The 20678-nt window shown below is 47.3% G+C and overlaps 1 protein-coding gene across 1 annotated transcript in view; it reads right to left on the bottom strand.

The window, feature by feature from the left end:
- The window catches only part of LOC138468414 (zinc finger protein 850-like), a 198654-nt gene that overhangs the window by 159373 nt on the left and 18603 nt on the right, over window positions 1–20678 (bottom strand). The window contains exon 2 of the mRNA XM_069608965.1: window positions 6777–6854. The gene's annotated coding sequence lies outside the window, so the exon portion shown is untranslated. The remainder of the gene's footprint in view (window positions 1–6776; window positions 6855–20678) is intronic.

The raw sequence follows: 20678 nt of genomic DNA, 5'->3' as shown, positions 1-20678 counted from the left end.
AAATGGAAGACCAGAGTCTTTGTCCTTCTTCTGACCAGTCACAAGGGTGATGGCACTATCCCTGTGGAAAAAGATGCAGGGTAGGGGCACCAAACACTAGCTTGATTTGAATTACAGGCCTACAACAGTACTAGAAGTACAAAATCGCTGTTCCCTACCCGATTGTTGCAGCACATAGGGGTCAAGGCCTGGCTGGAGTTTGGTCGACCAGGGCGAACACAAAAACAGGTGATGGAGGTGCTCGTGATGTGCCCTTTGCCTTGGCCCTTAGTCGGCTGCCCGGGCAAGGTTGCCCTGGGTGCTGGACTGAAATAGGCGTTGCAGGTCTCGAAAACCAGAGCACCAATAAAAGGCGGCGCGGGCGGGCTGTGGGACTGGGGGGAGGAGAAGCTGGGTCTCGGCCCAAAGGCCGATGAGAGAAGCCCTGCGAAGCAACAAGAAATGAACAGTAAAATAGATCCAAAGCCAAGGGTGGGCCGCATACCTGTGTGGCTGGAAGCTGTGCGCTGTGAGTGCGAAGGATCAGAAAGGCAGAAAATATATACTTTTTTAATATGTAGATTGAATGGTATACAAATATATTAAAACAGGTTATCTGAGTGGCAACTTATAAATTAGTAACTGTAGAGAAGGCCACCTATCTGTCATGCCTCCCAGCCCTCCAACCCTTCCCAGATCCAGAGTGCCATACCCATCACAGCATTTCCGCCTTCCCTTGCGTACAGAACAGCTGCTAGCCCTTTCTACATGCAGTGGAAAAAGTCTGGGCGATTGCCATGGCAATGTGGTGTGTTAGCAAGACGCCGCTTGGCAACGTTGCATTCCGAATCCTTCCGTGGTCACGTAACATGGAACGCAGCGTTGCCTCGTTAGCGCTGCTTTCTGGATACCCATAAATCAATGAGCATCCCGCGGTCGGGAGCTTCTGATTAGGTGTACTGATCAAAGTTTGCTGTTCTTTGATTCTTGTCTATAGCTAAACTTTGTCTGTTTAATTTGTTGCCAACCCTGCCTCCCTTCGGATTTCGCTCTGTCTCCGCCCACTGTACACATTGCTGTCTGATTCCTCTACGACCACGGCCTGTCCCCGGACTCCTTTGCCTCCTGCATTAACTTTGTTCTTGACCGCACGGCTCCGACCTCTGCCTGCCTTGGACCTCGCCTTACCTCTCTTCCAACTACTGAAGTTTTGTAACGTCCCTGACTCTGTGGTAAGCTTTGTCCCATTGCCGCCTACGATCCCTTTAGACTGGGGATCACGTTGAGTTAATACTGCAGTATTAAGGGGCAACTGCTTCTTGAAACACTCAACTCCCACGGAATCCAATCATTTGCAATCCTCCTTCCTTGTTTCTTCACGTCACCTCCCTCTTTGCATTCTTACTGTGCACTAAACATTTGGATGCTCTACTGTGATTCTCCAGTGTGCACCAACCCGACTCTAGTGCATACCCTCATGCCGCCCGGGTCTTAGTTCCTCACTAAACTTCACTTCCTCACTTCTCATTCCTCCTGCTACTTTACCCTGGACATTACCGGACTATCAAGCTGTCATTTTGGTAAGAGAACCTACCAGTCCTTTTGATTAATTGCCACTCAGGAAAAGGGGTGGGGGGGTAGGTAGAACAATCGATAGGCCTCACCCCTTCCTAACACTTACCTTACCTTCCCTGGGAAGATCCAAGAAGGAGGTCCACTAACATCCATAGCAGTAGACCTGAACACCTCTACACCCAGGTCAGTGGCTTTTCTCCACGGGGGCTACTGTATCCTATCGTTAGGACTCTTCTAATCTGTGCCTCTTTACTTGGTTTCAGTCTGGTGTTTTCCGGTGATATTGGATCCTCGCCCTTTCAAACGATTTACTCCTCTAGCTTTTCGTATACTTAGCAGCTAGTGAGGTCTATCATTGGGAAGGTCTCCCTCTGATAGAGGCGACCTGGGCTCTTCGGAGCCCATGTTTGTCTACACAACCAGAGCAACTGTTGTACCTGACACCATCTTTGGTGAGTACTTCTTTATCGACCCATTGCTCTGAATTGTGACAGAATCAGAAGCCTACATGGAGGTCACAGATACCCTGGCCGCATTGATGCAGCTGGTCACGGATCTACAGAACGATATGACCACAGCCCATGATTCTATGCGTCATCCCATACATGTCCTACCGGATGCAGTACAGACTCTGTCACAGACTGGCACTCCTACTGGGGCCATGGCCTCCGTTTCCGGGTATACAATTCTCAGACAGGATCTGGTACCAGTGCTTATAGCTACACAGTTTCCTCTGGCACCCCCTGAGAGGTTTACTGGCGACCCAAACGGCGTACCGTACGTTCATGAATCAATGTAGACTCCATTTCCTCTGTCGTCCCGCCTCATTTCCGGATTCGACTACTAAGGCAGCCTTCGTGTTGTCGTTCCTTGGTGGGACTGCCTCTGCCTGGGCCAGCCCATTACTGGAAACAAACAGCCACCTTCTCTACGACTGTGATGCTCTCATCACAGCCATGAATAGAGTGTTTGACATACGCTACAAAACACAAGCAACTGATCTTGAGCTACTCAACCTGCCTCAGGGCACATAGACTTTCTTGACGTACCTGGCTAGGTTCAACCAACTTGTGGCCGAAACAGACTGGCCGGAGGACAAAAAGGCAGCAGTCTTTTACAAAGGCCTCTCTGAGGGGTTGAGGGATACCCTTGCTACGGTTCCTGTTGTACCCACAGGCTTTGCGGAACTGTTGGCCTAGTCATGCAGATCGACGCAAGAAAGTCCAAGAGGAGAGGCAAAAGGAGGTCTCAGCCTACTATGCGCTGCGCCCTGATTCAGCCGCCCCCTTGTCCTCTGAACCCGAACCCATGCAGGTCGGGCAGTACGGGGCCCTTTCACAGCCGCAGAGAGAGAACCGGAGAACAAATTACTTATGCATGTACTGTGGGTCATCAGAACAATTCCTGAGGTGTTGTCCAAAGAAACCCCTGTGAGTGCAGGGAAACGCCAGAGCCCGGCAATAGATGGGATCCCTTTGCCGGGTTTGTGTTTAGACTCCTGTGTTTCCTCTTCTTGTTCACCTATTGCAATACCGGCCTCATTGATATATGCTACACATGTTACCGTTCAGTCCAGAGTAGTTATTGACTCTGGTGCTACCAATAACTATATGGATCTAGAATATGGCCGAGTACTGTTGTAGCCAAGACTGTCCCAGAAACCGTGAATGCTGTGGATGGAACAGCCTCGGTTTTAGGTATGGTCACATAGCAAACAGTGCCCTTACATATGACTATCAAAGTGGACATTCGGAGGAGGTCGTGTTTGATCTTATAGCTGCACCTCAGTTTAAGGTCATTCTTGGTCTGTCTTGGTTGTCTTTGCATAACCCAGTGATGGACTGGGTATCCCGGCAAATGCAGTTTCCATCCACGTATTGCAATGGCCACTGTTTTCCGTCCCATGAGGTCATGCAAAGCTCTCCCTGTCTGGCACTCCTTGACGCAACCTCATTGATCGGTTGCATCTCTTTCAATCGACCGTCTGTACCCCCTGAATACCAATCATACACTGAGGTGTTTGATAAAGGCAAGGCCGAATAGTTACTGCCACACAGGTCGTATGACTGCCCGATCGAACTACTCCCTGGGTCCAAAATACTGACGGGCTGGGTTTATTTTTTGACCCATCAGGAGGATGTTGTCCTCAAAGATTACATCGATAAGGCACTGCAACTGGGGTATATACGTCCATCACGCTCCCCGGCGTCTTCGCCATTGTTCTTCGTTCCCAAGAAAGAGGGGGACTTGAGACCCTGTATTGATTACAGGGCTCTCAATGCCATTACAATAAAGAATCAATACCCCCTGCCCCTGATATCTGTGCTTCTGGACCAGCTAGGGTCATCAGCAGTCTTCACTAAACTCAACCTACGAGGGGCATATGATCTTGTCCGCATCAGGGAAGGTGACCAGTGGAAGACAGCCTTCAAGACTCGGTATGGGCTATATAAATATCTATGCAATGCCCCAGCCACTTTTTCGTTTTTTATTAATTATATATTTTGCGACATTCTTGCCCAATATGTAATCATATATTTGGACGACATTCGGATTTATTCACCATCTTATCAAGAACATGTGGTGCATGTATCTTTGGTCTTACAACGTTTGAGTGAGCACAGTCTCTTCGTGAAAGCCGAGAAGTGTGTTTTCAATGCCACTCAAGTAGAGTTCCTGGGCTATGATCTCACCAACCATGGGGTTCGGATGAACCGTTCGAAGATCAAAGCAGTTCTAGACTGGCCAACCCCCACGTCAACCAAAGCACTCCAATCGTTTCTCGTTTTCACAAATTTCTATCGCTGTTTCATTTGCTCCTTCTCGTCCATGGTTTTGCCTCTTACCTCCTTGACTAGCTCCAAGGATCCCTTCTGTTGGAATACAGCCGTGCAGTCGGCTTTCAATTCCCTTGAAACTGCTTTCACGACTGCACCTATCCTACAACATCCTAATCCCGATGTGCAGTATCTGGTCGAAGCAGGCGCCTCTGGCATCGCGGTCAGAGCTATGCTTTCGCAGGCTTGCCCTGACACAGGTGAAATCCATCTGGTTGCCTTCTTCTCATGAAAACTGTCACCCTATGAACAAAACTACACTGTCATGGAGAGGGAACATCTGGCCATCAAGGATGCCTTCACGGAATGGAGACACCACCTTATGGGGGCCAAACATCCCATAACCGTGTTCTCGGACCACCATAATCTGCAGGCCTTCAAGACCATGAAATGCCTAAAAGTAAGGCAAGCCCGATGGCACGCGTTTTTCACACAATTCGAGTTCCGTATTACATACCGGCCTGCTAGATTGATTGCCAAAGCTGAAGCCCTATCGCGTCTCGATACCGCCACACCTCCTGTCCGTCCAGACCAGCTGTCGGTTCTTTCTGATCATGTAATCTGTAGCTGTACTGCACAACCTTTGCTCCGGAGGATGTTACAGGAATGGGTGGCCAAAGGTCCAGCTGAACTTCAGGAACTTAACCTGGACGTGAGCAATGGTCTACCCTACTTGCAGGGAAAACTATACCTACCTACTGAGGAAATCCGTCTCAAGGCCCTACAGTGGGGCCACTACTCCCTAGTCGCTGCACATCCCGGTAGGAAAAGGTCCACAGAACTCCTCCGAAGGTGGTACTGGTGGCCATCCATGAACCGGGATTCAGTGGATTACGTCTCTCTTCTTGTGCAATATGCAGTCAATGCAAGACCAACACCGGGAAGCCAGTGGGCCTGTTACGACCTCTACCCGTGCCCCATAAGCCTGGGCACATGGTGTCTATGGATTTCATAGTGGAACTACCCTTGATTCAGAGCTACAATACCATATGGGTCGTTGTGGATTACTTCACAAAACTAGCGCTGTTTGTCCCATGCTCTGGTCTGCCTTCGGCACCGATACTAGCAGATCTGTTCATGCGTCAGGTATTTTGTTTCTTTGGTTTGCCCTCCATCATCATCACAGACAGGGTTCCCAGTTTACTTCTCACTTTTGGAGGGTGCTCAGTTCTGCATTCCACATTGAAGACCGGTTATCAAGTTCTTATCACCCGCAAACCGACGGCCAGACTGAACGGACCAACTACACCTTAGAGCAACACCTCTGTTGTTTATGTTTACAGTATCAGAACACATGGTTGTCTTTTTTACATTGAGCGGAATTCGCCTATAACAACTCACTGCACACTGCTACTGGTACCTCACCTTTTTTTGCGTTATATGGCCAGCACCCCAGATCCCTGCCTTTGGATCTGACCGAGTCCTTGGACAACCCAGCAGCTCAGGCCTGTGCCCATAATTTAGTGAACGTACATAAGGAAATCCGATCCCATCTGGAACAGGTGCAGGAGCGGGCCAAGCGGTTCACTGATACCCATAGGACTCCGGGCCCCGTCTATAAAGCAGGCATGAGCGTGTGGTTGTCCACCAGATACCTGAAGATGCCTGGCAAGAAATCTCTTCTTCCACGCTACATCGGTCATTACTTTGTTTCTGCCGTAATCAACCCTGTTGCTGTGCGGCTGGTCCTTCCAGGTAACACTTACCTTACCTTCCCAGGGAAGATCCAATAAGGAGGTGCACTAACATCGATAGCAGTAGACCTATACACCTCTTCGCCCAGGTCAGTAACTTTTCTCTACGGGGCTACTGTATCCGATCGGTGGGACTCTACTGATCTGTGCCTCTTTAATTGGTTTCAGCCTTGTGTTTCCGGTGATATTGGATCCTCACCCTTTCAAATGATTTACTCCTCTAGCTTGTCATATACTTAGCAGCTAGTGAGGTGTATCATTGGGAAGGTCTCCCTCTGCTAGAGGAGACCTGGGCTTTTCGGAGCCCAGGTTGGTCTACACAACCAGAGCAACTGTTGTACCTTACACCATCGTTGGTGAGTACTTCTTTATTGACCTATTGCTCTGAATTGTGACACTATCCTACACTTGCTGATGTCATACGGTGCAATTGCTCAGGCAGGTGGCATGAAATCAACTCGCCAATCTATCCTGGGTCCAAAACTGACAATCTTCCTCTGTAAAGAGTCTGCAATTTACACTTGCAATTTACAAAGCGCATGCTGAAAAGTGGTTTCCTCAATCAAAGAAATGTTGGACAGTTTTACAATACTTTCTGAAATAAGTCTTCCTTACAGGCAAACTTGCACATAAACGAAACCCTCACAGGGGCTATTTAACATTGTTCAGGTCACAAGAAAGAGATACATACCTGCATTTCTGCTTACTTCTAGTGTCTTTGATCTTTCAGAATCAGCCAGTAAGTAGCATGTAGTGCTATACAGGCCACCTACACAAAGAACCAAACATCATAAATTAGTGATGTGTCCCTCAACACTGAAACTGCAGTGAACGAATAGTGTTTGGTACTGAAGGCGTTTTGCAGCAACATTGTTTACTTAGTGTTTAGTATAACAAAATCACTATAAATAAAATATTAAGTAGGAGGGAGAAGATGTGCATACATGCCAGCAAGTATAGAAAAACGCATTCTCACACCATAAAATGAACAAGTTCGTAAGCAACTTCCTACTCCTCCGACACAACTTTCTTGAGACATCATTTTTACATTGGACCATTTGATCTTGGTCAATGAGGGTCTGGGCCCCACCAATAATTTTGAAAAAACTTGGCACCTATGGGCAGGACTATCCTCCACTCTGCCTAAGATGGATGCCCTTGATTCAGGCTAGATGATGCACGGGCCTGCAGCTGCTGGTGGAGAGACAACCCAGAGGAATAAAGGTGTTGTGGGTCTTAGCGTCAACACAATCCATTACATCAATGTGGAAGGCATCTTCCTTACCCACATCCACGTGTTATGTCACATCCGGGACCCTTCGCATTTCCAGTATCACTTGCTTCCCTCCCCTTCATCCCTGATTGGCTGGGAAACCGCAGAGCCGCCTGCCTCTTCTGCTGAGAGTTGAGCCACCAGTCAGGTTTGGCTTCACAAGACCAGAGCAGCCCCACACAGAGCTGCGCTCTGGAGCAATGAAGGATGGAAGCACCCTCCCCACTGCAGAGAGATCTTCCTATGTAATAAAAAGCTTCAAATACTCAGCAGTGCCAAACTTCCTTTAAATAAAAGAATTCAGAACACCATGACACAAGTAGGCCTCTTGTTCAATATATGGTCCATAAGGCTAACAGTTTCCACTCTTTCCAGCATGATGGTGTCTTATAGAGGCACCAAACGTTTGACAAAATAGAATCTATGTTCTAAACACACTTTTCCACCTGCAGTGACCTGAGAGAGCATCAATGTCATGCCTGGGGAGTTCTCCACATTTCACAGATTCTTTGCTTGGGGAAGTCATGCTTGGGTCATTAAAAGTGATATGGGTCTATTTGCACATCAAGTGGTCACCTCACACCACGTTAGCACACAGTGTTTGCTTGAAATGACTGCTTACAGGTACATAAAACAGACTTGGTTTCAATCTACAGCCATTTCCTTAAACTTCAAACCATACAGTGATATCAGTAAACCCATAAAGCGAATCCATGGCTGCATTAAGCAATGACAATGCAGCCGAGGAGAGAGATGGAGACAGCGGATTCGCGAATGACAAATGAGAGAGATGGTCATTGTGAGCCCACGGTAACACAAACGGGCCGGAATCAGCTTAGTTGATTAGTTATTGCCGTTTATTATACCATTCAGTAAACCACAATTGGCTTCATTGTCGTCTCTTCCTTTACTCCCAGCTGCCGAAGGTCAGTCTTCTTACACAACTCTTCCGGGTTTCACTCCTTTCACTCCTGCAACGGTCCCTTTCATAGTATGCCAAGGTGAAATGCTGCTCGTTCCACACCATCTCCTCCGTCAAAGGCTGGCAAAAGTATGAACAACACCATCATTTGGGACTGCTCCTTTGAACCCCTTATTCTCCCTTGATTGGCCATTGGTCCAGGAGGTTCCATCCCCCGCAGTACATAGAAAGGTGCAGCTTCTGGACTCCATCCTCCTTTACAATTATCCTGTATGGTTTGGCTTACAGTGTCCACGATAGCACAGGGGCAACTCACTGGTCTTGGAAGAAAGACCACACAGAGCAACAGAGGTTTGAATCCCAGATCTGCGCTTAGAAACCAAACTCAGGTATGGTATTAGACAAAAAAAGGTTTGTGTTTCACCTACACCTTTTACTACGCCACAGACACATTGGGTCGAAGTGGGTTCCTCCTTACTGGAATAAGTAAATCTGAAAAACCAGTTTGGTGTTTGTCTGAAGTATTTTATTTTGCCCTCTGTGATGACACGTGTTTCGGCACTTCACCATGCCTTTTTCAAATCAGGGCTATTTGTTAGGCGATCCTCTGCACACCAGTCCACTCCACATCAGAACACTGCGCACATTCCCCCAACATCAACATCTCATCCCACGGTTCGAGGCTCAGGTGATTCGGTGAACCCAAAGGACCGAAAAAACCGTACCAGCTTTGGTATACGGGCTCGATTGCAACCCTTTCTGCATTGGCAATTGCCTTGGAGAACATATAGCAGAAAGGGCGGCGTTACGTCTTCACGTCGGTCACGTGATCCAGTGTGGCGTTCCTCACGTGACCTTGGTGGACGTCACATGACCCAGAGACGTCACATGACCCAGAGACACACAGTATAAAGGTCTGAGAGACAGAATGCTCATTGCTTCTCAGCTGTCTTCAGACCCTGTTTGGCGTTACGAATTGCTCCTTGTTACTTTGATCACGGAACTCTACCTCGGACTCCTTCGGACACCCCTTTGTACCTTTGCTTGGAACTGTTTACCTGTTGCCGGATTTTGGACTTCACCTCGACTTGTCTTTGGATCATCCCTTGATACCTTGCTGAACTTCTACGCCATTTCCCTTCTTGGGATTCAAGTCAAGCCCTCTCTCCTACAGGTGGCTAACCCTACATCCACGCTCACCTGCGGTTCTACTATTCCAGGGACCGCCGCATCATCTGAGTCTCGAACCTCTCTACTAGGTTACCTGGGTTTCCCCAACACCAGATAGGTAAGACTCTTTAGATCCTATTGTTTACCTGATTGTATTGTGATTGCCTGGTACTTAACCTCGTTCCCTTTTGACAGCAGCATCGGTGTTCCAGAGGTTCCGTGGATCTGGGAAGACATCTCTCACCTGTGGCCTCAAAGGTCGCACAGCGGGTTTCTATTAGTTCCCCTGTGCGTCACTTGGGGACGGAGGTCTCATCAGTCTACACGACTCTCAAGTCAGAACAGACTGAGAAGCCGTTTAGTCGTGTTTGACGATGCAGGGATCCACGGAAGAACCCATAGCTGCCTTAGTCCAGGCAATTACAGTATTAAGGGCAGATATGGCCGCCGCGAACACGGTGATCCACCAAAGGTTAGATTCCATACAGAGTGTTCAGCATTCCCTTCCCGCAGACCCTGAGTTTGGAGATGCTAGCTCCTCAACTACACCTCCTCCCTTGGCTACTACTACAGTCCCAACTCCGGTGGTCCTCCCAACCCCTTCCCCCCTGGCTGCTCCTGAACGTTATCAAGGTGACCCCAAGAAATTCAGAACCTTTGTTAATCAGTGCAAGTTACATTTCTTATGCAGACCTTTGGCCTTTCCTACTTCCACTGCTAAAGCCGCTTTCGCCCTTTCCCATTTAGCCGGGACAGCTGCCGCTTGGGCTAATCCCCTGCTGGAGAATAATAGCCCAGTCCTTTATGACTTTGATCTGTTGGTTCTAGAAATGTCTCGAGTATTCGATACCCGACACAAGGCACAGTCTAGGGATTTGGAGTTGTTAGAATTGACTCAGGGTAGAAGGACTTTGATAGACTACATCACCCGGTACAATCAACTAGTTGCTGAAACATCATGGCCAGAAAACAAGCGGGCGGTGGTCTTTTATAGGGGGTTGAGTAACATCATGAAAGATGCTTTAGCAGTGATCCCTTCTGTGCCCACTCAGTATCAGGAATTGGTTGATCTCGCCCTGCAGATAGATGCACGGCGATCGGAGCGTAGAACCGAATTGGGGTCTCTTCCCATCCTACTCTTGCTAGTACTCCTGCTCCCAGTACAGAAGAACCTATGCAAGTGGGAGGTTTACGTAGTCCTATTACAACATCTGAGAGGGAACGTAGGAGGGTGGATAATGCATGCTTTTATTGTGGCACCACTGGACATTTTGTGAAAGAGTGTCCTCAACGTCCCAAGAAGAGCCAGGTTTTTTGGACAGCTCGACCGTAGATCCGGAGAACAGGTCGAGTGTTCCGTCATCATCTCCGGGTACCCCTCTTGCCTTTGCTCGTGTTCAACCCATCTCTGTAAAGGCTACTCTATGTCCCTCTACAGGCCTTCTTCATGCAGTCAATATAATCATTGATTCAGGTGCTACTGGTAATTACATAGACATTGATTTGGCCCATTCCCTCAACCTACCTCTAGTGGTAAAAACACGACCTGAACATGTCCAAGCCGTAGACGGCTCTGCGTTAGTTTCTGGTCCTGTTAGACACCAAACTGCACCTCTCTTGTTGAACATACAAGAAATTCACACAGAGACCTTAAGTTTTGATTTGATTACCACACCTCAATTCGGTATCATATTAGGGATTCCATGGTTACGTGAACACAATCCGCTGATCAATTGGCAGTCAGGCACTGTGCTCTTCGAGTCCGAGGTCTGTCAGAATTATTGTCTCCCGGTCCATCAAACCACTGACACACCTTCTCGGGCCTTGGGAGCCTTAGCTCAACTGACGCTGACTGTTGACGATCCAGAGATTGTGCATTCTCATACTGTTGGGGGCTTGGTGTCTGGGATTCCACCTGAGTACAAAGCATTCGAATCAGTTTTCGATCGTGGCTCTTCCGAGGTACTTCCTCCACATAGACCATATGACTGCCCAATCGAATTACTCCCTGATTCCACTATTCCTTCGGGCAGGATCTATTCCTTGTCCCCTTCGGAGGAACAAGCGTTGAAAGAGTATGTACAGAATGCCTTTCGTTTAGGACATATCCGCCCCTCTACTTCACCAGCGGCAAGCCCTATATTCTTTGTACCCAAGAAGGAGGGGGATTTACGTCCTTGTGTGGATTATCGACGTCTTAACGCTATCACAAAAAAGGATAGATATCCAATCCCGTTAATCACACCACTTCTAGATCACTTAACACATGCTTCTATTTTCACCAAGCTTGACCTACGCGGCGCATACAATTTAGTGCGCGTTCGCGAGGGAGACGAGTGGAAAACTGCTTTCTGTACTCGTTACGGCTTGTATGAATATCTAGTCATGCCCTTCGGCCTATGTAATGCCCCGGCCACATTCCAACGATTCATGAATGACATATTCAGGGATATTCTGGATGTATACATGGTTGTGTACTTGGACGACATCTTAATCTTTTCTCGTAGTCTTGATGACCATGTAAAGCATGTCCGAGAAGTACTATCCCGTCTGAGAGAACATTCCTTATTCGCCAAACCTGAGAAATGTCAGTTCCATAAAACGTCTGTTGAATTTCTGGGTTTCCACATTACCCCTGGGGTGTTATCCATGAACGAATCTAAGGTCAAAGCAGTATTAGATTGGCCAGTACCTCAAACACTCAAGTCCTTGCAGGCCTTTTTGGGATTCGCCAACTTTTATAGACGTTTAATTTCTTCCTTTTCCACAATTGTTGCCCCGCTCACGGCTCTGACCAGTCCTCAGGTACCCTATCGTTGGCAGAGAGAACATCAGGAGGCTTTTGAGGCTTTGAAAACCGCCTTTACTACCGCACCGGTACTCCAGCACCCCAATCCTGATCTTCCGTTCATAGTTGAGGCGGATGCCTCTTCTTTTGCTCTCGGTGCAGTACTGTCTCAAACATGTCCTACAACAGGCAAGTTACACCCAGTGGCATACCATTCCCGTAAGTTTTCCAGTACTGAGACTCATTACACCGTTACGGAGAAGGAACTCTTGGCTGTCATGGATGCCTTTCGTGTTTGGCGCCATCATCTTCTGGGGGCTAAACATCCCATCACTGTATACTCAGATCATCGGAATTTACAGGATCTGGCTTCATTGAAGTGCATTAATAGCAGACAGGTCCGATGGCATCTTTTCTTTTCCTCTTTTGATTTTCATATTATGCATCGTCCTGGCACTTCACATGGAAAAGCAGATGCCTTGTCACGTTCCCCGGGGGGGTCGAGTTGCCAACCTTCCCTGACACTGTTCTCGGAAAGAGTCATGTGATTTGTCTTTGTACACCCTCATTGTCATTATTAGACTCGGTCCGATCCTGGACTAGCAAGCATTCCGATCAGTTGCGAGAATGGGACCCAGTGTATTCTGATGGATTACCTTTCGTACATGAACGTCTGTTCCTTCCCACACCTGACACTCGTAATCTGGCCCTTGAGTGATCTCATGATGCTCCCTTTAATGCCCATCCCGGTCAAGAGCGCACTTTAGATCTTCTCAAGCGTTGGTGTTGGTGGCCCTCTATGAAGCGCGATGTAGAATGTTATGTCAATTCGTGCGCAGTATGTGCTCAGGCTAAACATCGAAGGGGTCGACCGGTTGGGTTGTTACTTCCGCTTCCTGTACCTCCCAGGCCCTGGCATACGTTGACTATGGATTTCGTTACCGATCTCCCCAAGTCGAAAGGCTTTGATTCCGTCTGGGTAGTGGTGGACACGTTCACAAAAATGGCTCGTTTTGTTCCTTGTAAAGGCATTCCTTCGGCCCCGGTCTTGGCGGACTTTTTTGAACATGTGTTCATGTTATTCGGCCTTCCTTCGGTCATTATATCCGATCGAGGATCACAGTTCACCTCTCGGTTCTGGAGGTCGTTGACGAAATTACTGGGCATTGATACCAGGTATTCTTCGGCCTATCATCCTGAGACCGATGGGCAGACCGAAAGGACGAATCAATCTATGGAGCAGTACCTTCGCTGCCTTATATTGCAACATCAGACCTCCTGGTTGGCCGTTTTACGGCTTGCTGAGTTCGCGTACAATAATGCGGCTCATTCAGCTACTGGTTATTCTCCCTTTTACGCCCTCTACGGCCAACATCCCAAGGTCTTGCCGGTCCCTGATGCTTCTAGTTCTTCGAATCCTGCAGCCACAACATGTCTTAGGGATCTGTCTGCTGTACATGCTAGTACTGTGGTTCATCTCACTGAAGCAAAGGCTTCTATGAAGGCCCGTGTGGATGGCAAACGTCGAGCTGCTCCCCCTCTGGTGGTGGGTTCTAGGGTCTGGTTGTCTTCACGTCATGTTCACCTAGTGGGTTGCCGGAAATTGCTACCTCGTTTTGTCGGCCCGTATGTGATCTCTCAGGTTGTGAATCCGGTGGCTTTTCGTCTAGTGCTTCCTAGTTCTTGGCGTATCCATCCTGTGTTCCATGTCTCCCTCCTCAAACCTTGTCCTGATGCCGTCCGTCTTCGAACCCCTGTTGTGCCGGTGTCCCTGACCTCTCCTGATGTCTTTGAGGTGTCGGCCATTTTAGGGTCCAGATGGTTTAGGGGTAGGCTCCAATATCTGGTGGATTGGAAGGGTTACGGCCCGGAGGAGCGTTCATGGGTTTCCGCCTTAGATCTGAACGCCCCTCGGTTGGTGGCCCGCTTCCATAAGGATCATCCGTCCTGCCCACGGGGTCGTGGGCCGTTGGGGGGGGGCTATGTTAGGTGATCTTCTGCACACCAGTCCACTCCACATCAGAACACTGCGCACATTCCCCCAACATCAACATCTCATCCCACGGTTCGAGGCTCAGGTGATTCGGTGAACCCAAAGGACCGAAAAAACCGTACCAGCTTTGGTATACGGGCTCGATTGCAACCCTTTCTGCATTGGCAATTGCCTTGGAGAACATATAGCAGAAGGGGCGGCGTTACGTCTTCACGTCGGTCACGTGATCCAGTGTGGCGTTCCTCACGTGACCTTGGTGGACGTCACATGACCCAGAGACGTCACATGACCCAGAGACACACAGTATAAAGGTCTGAGAGACAGAATGCTCATTGCTTCTCAGCTGTCTTCAGACCCTGTTTGGCGTTACGAATTGCTCCTTGTTACTTTGATCACGGAACTCTACCTCGGACTCCTTCGGACACCCCTTTGTACCTTTGCTTGGAACTGTTTACCTGTTACCGGATTTTGGACTTCACCTCGACTTGTCTTTGGATCATCCCTTGATACCTTGCTGAACTTCTACGCCATTTCCCTTCTTGGGATTCAAGTCAAGCCCTCTATCCTACAGGTGGCTAACCCTACATCCACGCTCACCTGCGGTTCTACTATTCCAGGGACCGCCGCATCATCTGAGTCTCGAACCTCTCTACTAGGTTACCTGGGTTTCCCCAACACCAGATAGGTAAGACTCTTTAAATCCTATTGTTTACCTGATTGTATTGTGATTGCCTGGTACTTAACCTCGTTCCCTTTTGACAGCAGCATCGGTGTTGCAGAGGTTCCGTGGATCTGGGAAGACATCTCTCACCTGTGGCCTCAAAGGTCGCACAGCGGGTTTCTATTAGTTCCCCTGTGCGTCACTTGGGGACGGAGGTCTCATCGGTCTACACGACTCTCAAGTCAGAACACTATTCTATTCTTGAAAAATAAAAAATGTTAAAGCAATGTGGAACACGTATTACATCCAACATTTTGTAAATGATATGACATTCAAATTAGTCCATGTGCACAAATAGTGAAATAACACGAAAGTGGAAAATATAAGCAATACGTGGAGCAAAACCAATATGTTAAAAACAAATAAAAGAGACCGAGAATCGGTATGGGGGATCAGGGTGGTTTGTATGGGTTGATGAAACCGAGGGCTAAAAGAGATGGACTAACAATAACGAAAATAGGGAACCGACATAATTGTAGTTATAATCCAAAATAGTCAAAAATACATGACAACATAGCTGAAGATTTTTCAATCAAGCTCACCAAGTATTGGATGTGATTGTTGAAATACGAGGATGCATATAAAAATGCCTAAACTCATGACCATGTTGGTTTTTCTTCCATTCTTCCTGTGATTTTGTCAACCCATACAAACCACCCTGATCCCCATTCCGATTCTCGGTCTCTTTTATTTGTTTTCAACATATTGCGCACATGGACTAATTTGAATGTCAAATCATTTACAAAATGTTGGAGGTAATATGTGTTACACTTTGCTTTAACATTTTTTATTTTTCAAGAATAGAATAGCACTGATTTGTAAAAGGCACGGTGAAGTGCCAAAACACGTGTCATCACAGAGGGCAAAATAAAATACTTCAAACAAACACCAAACTGGATTTTCAGATTTACTTATTCCAGTAAGGAGGAACCCACTTCGACCCAATGTGTCTGTGGCGTAGTAAAAGGTGTAGGTGAAACACAAACCTTCTTTTGTCCAAACCAACGGAGTAGAGGATCTCAAAGTCTCCGTTGTTTCACACACCTATGCAACACGTCTTAAATGACAAATCAATTCTTAGTCGCAGGGGCATTCTCAATTGATATCACCCAAAAAGTTCCTCATGTAAGAGAGGTATGTATTAGTCGCGTTATAAAAAAAAGAAAATATAATTAAATAATATGGCATGGATTTTAGTAGTCTTGATATCTAGCAGCATCCTGCTTTAACAGGGTTGTTTCCCTAACTTTAACTGCTGGTTGTTGAACTGGTGTGATCAGTCCAATCTGTCTTCTGTAGCCACTGCTTTGACTCTCCCTGGTTTGCCGCAATATCACGAGAAGCCTGGGGCTGAGCTCGGGCCACTCCCTCCTCCCTGGGAGACACGTAGGCTTCGCTTCAGTCCCCACCTGTCGTAGGCCTTCTCGCCACAGTCACTGGTTTGGCGACTCATGTTGCCTCAGCAGCCCCGTTAAGCGGTACTGCACGTGTTGTTGGGAGGCCGGTGATTGCTCCGCTTGGCGGATCAATTCCTGCAGCAGAGGCGGCTTCTTCCCCGTCCCCACCAATGCATATGTGGATGACTCCTGCTCCGATAATCGTCCCTGCTCCGTCGGCTGCTGTTCCTCTGAGGACAGTGTCACACACCCCTCCCCCAGCAAGCCCTGACGTTCAGGCAGGGTAAAGGATCGGGACATGAAATCCACCACAGCCAGATGACTCCCTTGTACGTAGATAAGTGTGAATGAAAGGTTGTAAGGACAAGAGCCACCGTAGACCCTTGAGATTGGTGTCCTTGTTTTTTCGTGCCAACCGAACCAACAGTTTATGATCGCTGAGGAGCGTAAAGTGTCGGTCAAGTAAATAGTAGCGTAGAATGTTACAAAAAGAATATTACAGTGAACAATCACAAACCTTTTCTCCAACCATTACTTAATCCTTTACCGGCCTCCTTGGATCCAGCAGAATTAGTGGAACTCTACAATAATACCATCACATCAGCCCTAGACAAATTAGCACCTCGCAAAGTGCATAAAGGCAAACCTAAAGCACATTTAAACACTTGGTTTACACCTAAACTCAAAACCTTACGTAATGAAAAAAGGCAATGTGAAACAGCCTGGAAAAATAAGGCCACCCCAGCCAACAAAAACAAACTTCTCACAATCACAGCCAACTACAAAAAAGAAATTATTCTAGCTAAACGTGACACCTACAACAATAGGATTGATAAAGCCAGCTCAAATACCAGAGAACTCTTTACCATACTAAGAGAACTAGAGTCTCCCACCCCTCCAACAGACAACTGCATCAAGGACAAAACTTGGTGCACCAAAATCCAAGATGCATTAGCTAATGAGGGAATTATTAAACAGGTTATCTGTTTTAAGATCGTTCTACTCCAAAACAAAATAGCTGCAAAAAAAAAAGAACATCCTAACTCAAACCAACATTACGAAATCTTGTCCCGACCTCCCTAAACCTCATCAACGTTTCAAATTCACCCAAGTATCCACCTTAGAAGTGGAAAATATTATAGCCTCAATCAAACACTCCAATTGCCAAGGTGATTCCTGCCGTGCATCTACCATTAAAGAAGCTGCCAGTGAACTAGCCCCCTTTATCACCACTCATCAACTCATCCTTCCGTACATGCACTGGCCCCACCAACTTAAAAAACTCATGGGTTCTCCCACTTCTAAAGCACCCCTCTCTAGACCCGAGCCTTCCCACCAATTTTAGACCCATCACAACAGTCCCCTTTCTGTTAAAAATCATTGATAAAGCAGCTTATATACCGATACAACCTTACCTAGAGACCAACAACTTACTAGGAATCCGACAATCTGGCTTCAGACCTCAACACAGCACTGAAACAGCCCGGATTGACCAGAAGATCCAGATTGGCAATCTAAAAGACAACGGAAAACCTGCCCTCTTACTCCTGCTGGATCTGTCAGCCACTTTTGACTTGGTCGACCACAAGGTGCTGTGAAAACATCTATCATTAGCGGCCACCAACGGCATGGATTCTATCTTTCTTAAAGAACAGATCAATGAGAGTCTTTTCACCATCAGCAGCAGCTGATCCTATCCCTATAACCTGTGGAGTCCTGCAAGGATCATGTGTGCCGCCCACTATGTATAATTTGTTTACCAAACCATTGTTTGATGACTTAGACTATCTGGGTGTCACCTACACTAACTATGCAGATGACACCCAGATCCTCACACCTCTGACAGGCGACTATAAGAAAGATCTAGCCCTAGTTAATAAAATGTGTCTCATCATTCAGGCCTGGATGGCTACACATGGCTTGTGTCTGAATGATGAGAAGACTGAGCTGCTTCTCTAAGCCACCCCCTCGAATCAGAAGAAACTGGGTAATCAATATCTCTCCATCAACATTGATGGCTATGACATCAAGGTGGCTAAAAAAAAAAAAACGGTGTTTCTATCTAGACTCCTGCCTGAGCCTATGTGAACAAGTCAATGCCACATCCTCTGCGACAGCTTACACATGTAAGCACACGCCTGCAAGCCCTTTCTCTCCACAGAAAGCTGTACTACGCTGGCTAGAGCTCCAATTCTCTCAATACATCATCAATAAACTCCAGGTTCTCCAGAACAAGGCACTTAGAACAGCCTTAGGAATCTCTAGAAGACAACATATCTCAGTGATCAGACGAGACAATAACTGGTTATCCATCAATGACAGAATTTAACTCAAAACAGCCTCCCTGACACATAAATGCCTTAACAGTGCTGCGGCCCCTCATTAGCTCACCGAAAAATGCATTAAGAACAACTCCACGCAACCCACTCGGACTATCAACTCAGGCTGCCTGAGAGTCCCCAGGTTTATACTAAAGAAAGCAGGTGGAAGCAGCTTTCTGTCATGGCTGCCCAACTTTGGAACTCCTTACCCACCCACCTAAGAGCAGACCAAACCTTCTATAAATTCAGAAAAAACATCAAACTCTGGATCACCGCCAAAGACCTCCCACCCTGCTGGATGGCCACAACATAAACCTTGCAAGTAGCTCCAGTGCCATTTTTTTCCTGTACATTACGCCTTGTATAAAATTATATATATCCACACTCCTACTATGTATCATACTGTATTGTATTATAACCTATGATCCTATGTAATTACTGTATTGTATTCTCTCCTGTATTCCTTTGCACTGTAAGTAAGAAACTGCATATTCTTGTAATGCGCCCAGATACCTTTGGGTGAGGAGCGCTTTATAAATAAAGAAACAAAGAAACAAAAGAAAGACATTTCTTTTCAATGGTGGCATACCTGTTCTACTGTGGGAGCAACTTACGACTAATGAACAGCACGGGGCACTCCATATCCCCTTAGCCTTGTAACCACACAGCTCCCAGACCAGCACCTGATGCATCCATCTGCAAGAAAAATGTTTCAGAGAAATCCAGACAGTGTAGGACGGCTTGGGTCGTCAGACTGGTCTTTAAAGCTTGAAAGGCTGCCCTCGCCCTGGCCTCCCTTTCCGGACCGACACAGGTGAAGACTTCCTCAGGACGTCCTTAAGTGATGCTGCCAAGGTGGAGAAGTGAGGAATTAACCTTCAGTAATGCCCTACCTGCAGTTAGGAAAGAGATGCAATGAATTGCTTCAACCTTATCTGCTTGCGGGCTCACAGTACCATTGCCAACCTGGTACCCCAGGTATTTGGTATGGAAGGCAGACTTTTTCAGGTTGACATGAAGCCCTGCGGACTGCAGGGGTGCCAAAATGAGGTCCAGGTTAAGGAGATGCTCCTCCCACGTGACACTGCACGACTATGTCATCCAAATAGGAAGCTGCATATGCGCTATGTCTGCGGAGCAGTTTGTCCATCAGCCTTTGGAATGTTGCCAGAGCCCCATGTGGACTGAAGTGCAATACGGTGAACTGGTACAACCCGCTAGGGATGGCAAAACAGTCTTCTCTTGGTCTTTCTTCCTTAGCAGTATTTGCCAGTACCCTTTTGTCAAGTCTATTGTAGTGATGAACAGAGCCCGTTCCAGACGCTCCAACAGATCATCAATATGTGGCATAGGGTATGCGTCAAAGTGGAAGATGCTGTTCAGATGATGTAAATCCATGCAAAAGCGAACAGAACCGTCTGGATTCGGAACTAGGACTATGCGAGAGCACCAGTTACTGGTGGGTAGTTCTATCATACCCAGGTCCAACATGGATTTCGCTGAATGTTCTACTGCCTGGATTCGGGCCTCAGGTATACAGTAAGGTCTTAGCCGAAATACCTGATTGAGTATGGTCTGTATTGCATTGTAGGCTTTGGTTGTCTTTCCTGGTTGCGATGAAATGCATTCGATGTACTGTTCCAGTAGCTGCTGGAGTTCTTGTTGTTGGTTGGCTAACAGCTGAGTCTTTATGTGTATATCATCAGTCCCCTGCCACTCAATCCAGGGTGCATCTCTCCCGGTTCAGCAGGTTCAGGCCTAATAAGATCCACGCCGGGGTGGGGTTACCCCACTTTTTAAGCAGGTTCAGATTGCACGTCTGTAGTGACGGACGCCGGTCATTTTGTTGTACTCAATATTTTAAAGGGCCATGGACCTTTTCTATGGCATATTGGCCCTTCCAGGAGACTAGGAGCTTGTTGTTAGTGGTTATAAAAAGAAACATCACCTTGTCACCTGCCTGGAAGGTGCACAGACTGGGTTTTCAGATTATAATACTTTTCTTGCC

This window comes from Ambystoma mexicanum, chromosome 4q (genome assembly GCF_040938575.1).
Source record: "Ambystoma mexicanum isolate Mex_15411 chromosome 4q, UKY_AmexF1_1, whole genome shotgun sequence".
Taxonomy (NCBI): domain Eukaryota; kingdom Metazoa; phylum Chordata; class Amphibia; order Caudata; family Ambystomatidae; genus Ambystoma; species Ambystoma mexicanum.
This window is presented reverse-complemented; position numbering and strand designations above follow the sequence as displayed.